The sequence below is a fragment of the Uranotaenia lowii genome, chromosome 3 (genome assembly GCF_029784155.1).
Source record: "Uranotaenia lowii strain MFRU-FL chromosome 3, ASM2978415v1, whole genome shotgun sequence".
NCBI classification, from domain to species: domain Eukaryota; kingdom Metazoa; phylum Arthropoda; class Insecta; order Diptera; family Culicidae; genus Uranotaenia; species Uranotaenia lowii.
In genome coordinates this window covers 184,538,622-184,546,780 of record NC_073693.1, presented here as the reverse complement: position 1 = coordinate 184,546,780, position 8,159 = coordinate 184,538,622, and positions in this window count along the sequence as shown.

Sequence of the window (8,159 nt, the reverse complement as noted above, 5' to 3'; positions counted from 1 at the left end):
AATCGTTGATAATTTTTTATATTTTTACATTAAATGTCATATTAACACCTTCATTTCCTCCATAGACAGTTTTTCGATCAAATGAACAGTTTTTAAAATACACACGTTTGTAACTGTCCGGATTCTAAACGATCATAGCCTTACTTGTTTTTTTTTTTGTAAAAACGTACTGTCCGGAATATTTTATGCAGAATCAATTTCAAATGCAAAACTTTTCTCTAAAAACTTCATATAAGAAGCAGTGTGGTGTACTTTCAGGCGGTCGTATTTTCCATCCGAAGTTATATTTTTTGGAACTTTTAGTACATCCCTGACGATTTTTGAAAGAAAATTTTTGTTCTCCCATACAAATTTTCATATAAAATTAAAAATCATTGCGTTAATTCAGGACTGGATGGATCGTTTTCAAAATTTTTATTGCTACATATTTCTGGCAGCAAAAACAACCAAAAACAGTTACGGGAGGTGTAAAAATTGAGGAATTTGAAATTTTCATACAAAGCTTGCAGCGGTCTAATGTATTTACATGTACAAATTTGACAAAAATGATTTCACATCCCAGATCTTCGATCCCAGAAGGTATTAAAAATAATTGTTAGCCTACATGTCAGGTAATTGCATAGCCTTTGGTGGAATTCAGTCCTCTATTACTTTAGATTTATAACGTTTATTTTACGACACTATATGAAATTCACAAAGAAGTACAGAAAAAAAGTTCAGAATTTGAAACCAACTATTTTAATTTCAGAATTCATTAATTTAATATTTATTTTACACATCAACAATCTGGTCAACCAGAGCTTAATAAATCTGAATTTTTAACCAGAGAAACAATGTTTGTACCTTTTGTTCTTTCTATGACCCGATGTTTTAATTGAAAGTTTGGAATTTTTGACTCTAAAACTTGCTCTTAACAATCTATAATCGTTCCACATTTTTTATTATTTTAAAGCCTTTGAAGGCTTTAAAGTTTTTTTTAAACCTATAAAAAGTCCGAAAATAGTTCGAAGTAACAACTTTGAAGGTAACTAAATTAAATTACTATTTGCTTTGTGCTTTCAATATTTTAAACAAAACTTGGAATTTATTATTTTTATTTTCAGGGCTTGTGATATAGCTCAGTTGGCAAGTCTGTTGTCTTCTGAGCCGATGTCCGCGAGTTCGAGCCCAAGAGTAAACATCGAACACAGTTGTACCGGATAAGTTTTTCAATAACGATCCGCCAACTGCAACGTTGATAAAGTCGCGAATGCCATAAAGATGGTAAAACGACTATAATCGAAACAAAAAAAAAAAATTATTTTTATTTTCACCAATTTACTGCTGATTTAATTAACATAATTTTCCTACCTATATTTTGTCAGTATGTATAAGCTTTCAATGATGTATTGAAATATACAAAATTAACATTATGAATCACAAAAAAATAAACTTTTTTGGCCTTTTATTTTGATAACTGGAAGAATTTGTGTTTCACATGTTTTTATTACTTGCTTTAAATTTTTTTAGCTTTAAGCATTAAATTTTGGTTTAATTCGAAATTGTAACTCGTGGGTTAAGCTGTAAACTTTAAATTTTGTTTTTTTTTCGAATTTTTTTCCTGTGGTTCAGAAAATCAAGTTCTTATTAAAACTACACTTCTTCAAATTTCAAATTCAGAATTAAACTTTTTTTTTTAGTTTGCGTGATGGTGATGATGAGTAGGAAAATCGTTTTAGAAGGCAATTTCTTATTTTATTGTGCGTTTTTAGTATTGCTATTATTACCAACATTTTAATTTCAATTTAATTTTAATTTTGATTTCAAAACCAGAACTATGTAGCTGGTTAAATATTTTAAGTTCCGATTTATAACATGAACTGATTTTTTTTTCAAACCTGAATCACACTGAATCACTACACAGGAAGGAAATTGAACCAAGACGCAAAGAAATACAATAAATTTTGTCATGCTCAGAATTATTATGAATACCATTTTTTAAGCTAAATGATTCAGCTGAAAAAATGAGTTTGAATTTAATATGAAAAAATCTAAGTTCAAATTTAGAACATTAAATTCTCATTTTTCAGTCCTTTTTTACAATTTCATTCAACACAATCAACTTAAAGGTCTTCTTACCTCAACAATAATCCAAATTATTTCACTCATACCCAAGTGGAATGATGAATTATTTCTGAAATCACCGAAATGTTGTCTTTCGAGTCAAACATTTAGCAGCCAATTAATGCAGCTTTAATTGTGTAAACAACTGCTTCCTCTGCGTTTAAATCAATAGATAGATACTACAAACGCTAAAAAAATCAATTCATCCGGAAATTCCTCCCGGTCAGCTGCTCAATCAGATAAATACATTAAGGAGAGGAAAGGAGTTCAATACGCGAGTCTCATCATAAGGCTTGCAAAAATATACTTTCGCAATTCAACTGACCGTCAGACCGCGAACGCAATCCAACCGGTTGGTCTGAAAAACGTCAGCAAACAAAGTTGAAGTAATTAGACGCTGTGGAGAGCCTCTCATAGATCCTCGAGCGTGGGCAGACAAATAGTGATAAAATTTTACGATTTGTATTCGCGGAATTGTGTGTACAACTTTACTGGGAGAAAAACCCCATTCTAAATTCGCTCGATCTGACCCAAAGCTTTGCCTAATTTTCGCATAATGTAGAGCAAGTTCATTCAGTAGGTACTTTAATCGTTTCACCAATAATTAAAGGCCCTGCCCTGACACACAACGAGGGCGTTCTGTAGAGCAGTATCATCCCATTCATGGAAATCAACTGTTCATGATACTTGAAACAATACTTCAAAAGTACTGAATTTGCTATTTTCCTGTCACCGCGCTTCGTTTTCATTATCCTCTTTAAAATGCTTGCCTCCCATTCATTGCTTGGCTTTTCTTTTCCTTTCACATCATTTCAGTTTATGACGAACCCAGTGGCGGTCTTGTGGTCTGTTCCTGAATCCTGAACGACACGACTATAATGCACTATGTGATGTAGCCAAGGAAAAGAATTCCATCGCCCGATGCCGCAAGGACCGAACAAAGGCCACTCTACGGCTTGAGCATTACGAGACACTATTGAATACTTTCTTCATCCTCATTGATCCTAATTTTACGCTTTGCATAATTCGTACGTATGTATGTACGTAGCTGAAGAAAAGCTCAACTTATCGTGCTTTAAATCGAAGCTTTTGTTATTTTCGACAACTTTTTTTTTGCATATTATCAATTTCATATACCGAGCTTCGTGAATCTACAATGGCTCTTCATCACATGGTAACGAAATTCTCCGTATTTCTGAAGAAGACCAATAAGGGTACTTTTTTGATTTCATCACAGCTTAATATTCTATCCTATACGATGGGATCTTGAAAATGACTTTTAACGGATCTTGAATTATTGAGAATGCTTTTAACCAAATTCATAATTATTTGCTTGACTAAAACTTCAATTTTGAATCCGTGACTCAATTGAAAACAAAATTTAAGTTTATTATTTGGAATATCAATTTGAATGCCAGGTTTCGTAATCGCTATCAGTATTTTAGATTGAGAACTTGGGTTCAGACTGAGGATTTAGATATCTAATCAAAATTTCCGTTAAGATTTAAATTTCCAGAAATTGGATTTTCGATTAAATTTCAGATTCAAAGTTCTGATGCAAATTTATTGTTCAGAAATTTTTTTCAGATACCTTATTTCAGCTCCAAAACTCTGAATCTATATATATAAAAAGCAATTTCTGTATGTTTGTTTGTTTGTTTGTTTGTCCTCTATAGACTAAGCCATCTTAAGAGCTAGAGAGCTGAAATTTGGCATGGATACTCATTAGGACTAGGAAGGATGAAAAATGTGTTTCAGATTTTTGGATGACCCCTTCTGAAGGGGGTCGACCATACAAGACAAATATTTTTTTCACGATATTGACGTTATTTTTCGTCGGATTGTGTTGAAAATTTGCACATGAGTGTTTTGAAAGACGAGCAATCGATTTCAGGTGTCAAATTTTGTGTAAGGGGACAGCCAAAGGGGTCGTCCATATTAACTGTTCGCTGTTTTTGCGATATTGGCGTTATTTTACATCGTATTCAGATGAAAATTGGTACACGATAGTTTTTAGGTGACGTGCAATCGATTTGAGGTATCCAATTTAGTGTAAGGGGCCGGCAAAAGGGGTCGTCCATATTAAATTTTCAGTAGCTTAGTGATATTGTCGTTTATATACATCGGATTCTGATGAAAATTTACACATAGGAGTTATTAGGGACAAATAACTGATTTCACTTATCCGAACTAAAATCAGGGGTCGGCCAAAGGGGTCGTCCACTATTCATTGTTGATGCAATATTGTCGTTATTATACATCGGATTCAGTCGAAAATTGGTACACGAGGGTTTTGAGAGATGAGCAATGGATTTCAGGTATTCAATTCAGTTTAAGGGGTCGGCAAAGGGGGTCGTCCATATAAACCTTTCCCTATTTTTGCAATATAGACGTTATTATACATCGGATTGGGACGAAAATTTCCACACGGTAGTTTTCAGGGACGGACAATCGGTCTCAGATATCAAATATTTTGCCAGGGGTCGACGAAAGGGGTCGTCCATATAAATTAATTTTTCACTATTTTTAGCAATATTGACGTTATTATACAATGGATTGCTTTGAAAATTTGCACACGGGAGTTTGAGGGAAGGGCAATCGATTTCAGATACCAAAGTTTTTATAAGAGCCCCCGAAAGGGGTTTAGCTTTTTGGCAATAATTGCGTTGTTATGATTTAGTCGAAATTTCTACACGTGGTTTTTGATTCCTGATTTCATATTTAGTAGCAGACGACAGACGAAGTAATCATCCAATATTTTTGCAATTATTACTTAACAATGAATCTGGAAAATGCTTGGCAGTTGACTTTCATACAAACTGTTCATGACATATTCCAAGTTGAAAGCGAAACGGAGTTCGTATGGAATCAGCTAGTATAATATAATATTCAGTTTTAAAATAGGCATTATTAAAAAATAAGAGTATGAGGTTACATTATCTCATTTTTTTATTTTCATCAAATCAGAACGATACTTGATCCCGTACATAAATTGGAAGCGTTTTCGCAGAGCGAAAAAAATTGTGATTTTTTTCTAGTTAAAGCAGTTTTGATCCTTTATTCAGGGAAGCTTCAACTTTGTCAAAAATGAAGCAAGTCGAATGATAAATCGTAAACTATTTTTTGACCATATAAGTTTTTATTTCTCAGAAGTGTATAGAGAATTAAAAAAGTTTATCAACAACCCTATAGTCAAAGCATACTTTAAGGTGGAAATTTATATTTTTTAGACAAAATCATAGGCAACATTTTCGAAACTTTTTTAAAGAAAATATAAAAGTTAGCCTTTACTCTGAAATTCAGGCATTATGAAATTCATTTCATTCCTCAGAGATTGAAATAATGATTTACAACACTGTACTGTCGTTCTAAGCAAGATTGTCCCATGTGGAAAAACGTACAAACGAGAAAAACGTGGTTCAAATATCAGCTAAATTTTTCAATTTTTCTCCAAAATTAAAAATTCATCGACAGTTTTTTCGTATTGAACAGTTCAAGTTAATCATGTTTTCTGCCAAAAAAATTACATTTCCTATAAACAAACAGCAAATTAGAGCCAAAAATGCTCCGTGTGACACTTTTGCGTAGAATCAGAACGCATGCCGATGCTAGTTCTACGAAAAACTGTCACACGGCTACAATTTTTCTATCATTTTAAAAGCTTGCGTAGTTTATTTTTTCCCAAAAACTCATGCTAAACGGTAATTTAAGAAATACGTTCCTCTTTGTTTATAAAAATGTATGGTTGAGTATGGATCCTGTAAATAGTGCCTACGGAAAAGTGTTTAGTGAAAATTTCTCGGAATAAAACACTCAAGGCTTCTCGCTCCTCCTCTGCCCTCTATTTTAGTGTTCTTTTCAGTGAATAACATTAAATTCAACAGTTTGAACTCATCTTAAGACAATTTTTTGATAAAATTTGCATTTTTCATAGAATTTTCTCTAGTGTGACATTCTTGCGTAGAACTATTTACATAGAGACAACCACCTTGATGAAAATTTCGTATAAGTTCAGAACAAAGTATACTTGTTTGTGTTTTTATTCGAAAGTTAACACGGTTAACACTAAAAGAGACCGTTTCCAGCAAACAAGTAAAAATGACCCAAAAGTCACATGGAACATTCTTGCTTAGAACGGCAGTGTACACCTATAAGGTTATTCTAGCAACGATTAACATATGGGAATAATTTTGTCAAACGTTTAATAATTAAAAAAATATGTATATTTTTAAAGGTAACAGCATTATGTTTTGCTTTATTCTGTTCATTTTTCTATAGAACGTTAGATTTTTGTTAGAGATTCCAGTTACGAGATATACATAGCTGAGGGATCAAATATCCTCAATCTCCGTAAATATGTAGCTACCAATATAAAAATCAATCTAGATTGAATTTTAGAAAATTAATTTAAATAAACCCTTGCTAATAGTTAGGGATTTGCAGGGAATTTTATTCGTGAAATTTCTGGGAAAAAAAGTTTGATTAGGGGGTGAAAGGTTGGAATGAAATTCAACAGCCACTATAGAACCAAATTTTATAAATTCTGTATCTTTTCAAAGTCTCGCGTTTGATTTTCTAAACAAATATTCCGTTGCTCGTTTTATTTTAATTGAGTTTTTGTTTGTAAGTGTCACATTCATGTAGAAAGCAAATCACGAGATAATTCGTATTTCATCCTCAATGTCAATTTGAAAATCTATATTCAGATTTAACTTTAGATTCTCATTTCAAAAGTATACGTTTTAAAATCGTCCTTCGATTTCGGGTTCAGAATTCAAATTGAAATTTTCGATTTTGATTTCAGGTTCAACACAGAGAATTCTGATAAAAAATTTGGATTGAGTAGGTATATGACTGCAGGCGCGGTCCTATGGGGGGGGTGATCGGGGTGATCACCCCCCCCAAGCGACAAAAAACCGTTGCAAAATACCCGTAAATGCTCGAATTTCTAAAAAAATTTGGACTTCCCCTAGTATATGTGCTTTTGAATTTTCAAAAATTTTCCACTCCGTGGGGCTGTTTAATCAATGAAAAACTTTGTTTATCACTTAAAGGCTTAAGATTGAAGAAAAGTCGGTCTACCAAACTCAAGCAGCTGTAATTTGCAGTTCGCTGGACCGAGTTATACCAATCAACTTCTGTCGAATTTTTTAGAGTTTTGACTTTGAATTTCCTAACCATTTATCTACTTAACATTTGAGCTAGGTAATGAAATGTAGGAACATTTTTTTTACTTGTCACTAATATCCCTCATATGCCTAAATTTACATAAGCAAATTGTGATAAATTTTGTATTTGTTTCAAAATCTTCATTATGTTTTGATTTTGTTGGACTGACAAATTTGAAAAAGTCAAATAGGGGAGTGAATATTGTTATAACACTGAAATACTTGATTTTTTTTCTGGAGTCATACACTGATTGCCTTTATCATGCAGTTTTACTTCAAGAATAAAAAGCTAAGACAAATCTGAAATTGAAAATATAAATTAGAATTTCCAATTCTGTATTTTTTCTTTTGTTTACAGTTGGTTTATTGAAAATTTAAAATCTGTACAAAGTTATGTCTAACTTATTCCAAAATCCAACGCAGTACTGTTCTCACTTGCGTTTACAAGGAATTCATAATTACAAAGATTGCAAAATAACAATTGAGTTGTTGAATCACAGTAAAGTTTCTCTTGCACGAATTAATCTCTCCCTCGATTTTACATCATTCAAATATGAATTATGAAACTTCAAACTAACCGTTATTAAGAAATTCAAAAAAAAATTTGATCCAATTTAATTTAATTTGGTTTGAAATCTATCACATCGACCGTAAAAAAAGAACAGAAATTGAATATGAAAATTTTAAATGTAAGAATTCCGTTTTACAAACTTTTTAAAGATTTCTAAATTCAAGTTAATGCATTAATAAAACACAAGAGATTCCAGAGTAACAATAAATCAAAAGAAAAAATGGTGGGAAGTATTTGTAATATTTGCGTTCCCTATGAGTTTTTGAAGCCAATAAGGGATAAAAACTATTTATAAAAGCTGTTTTAATATGAAGGGT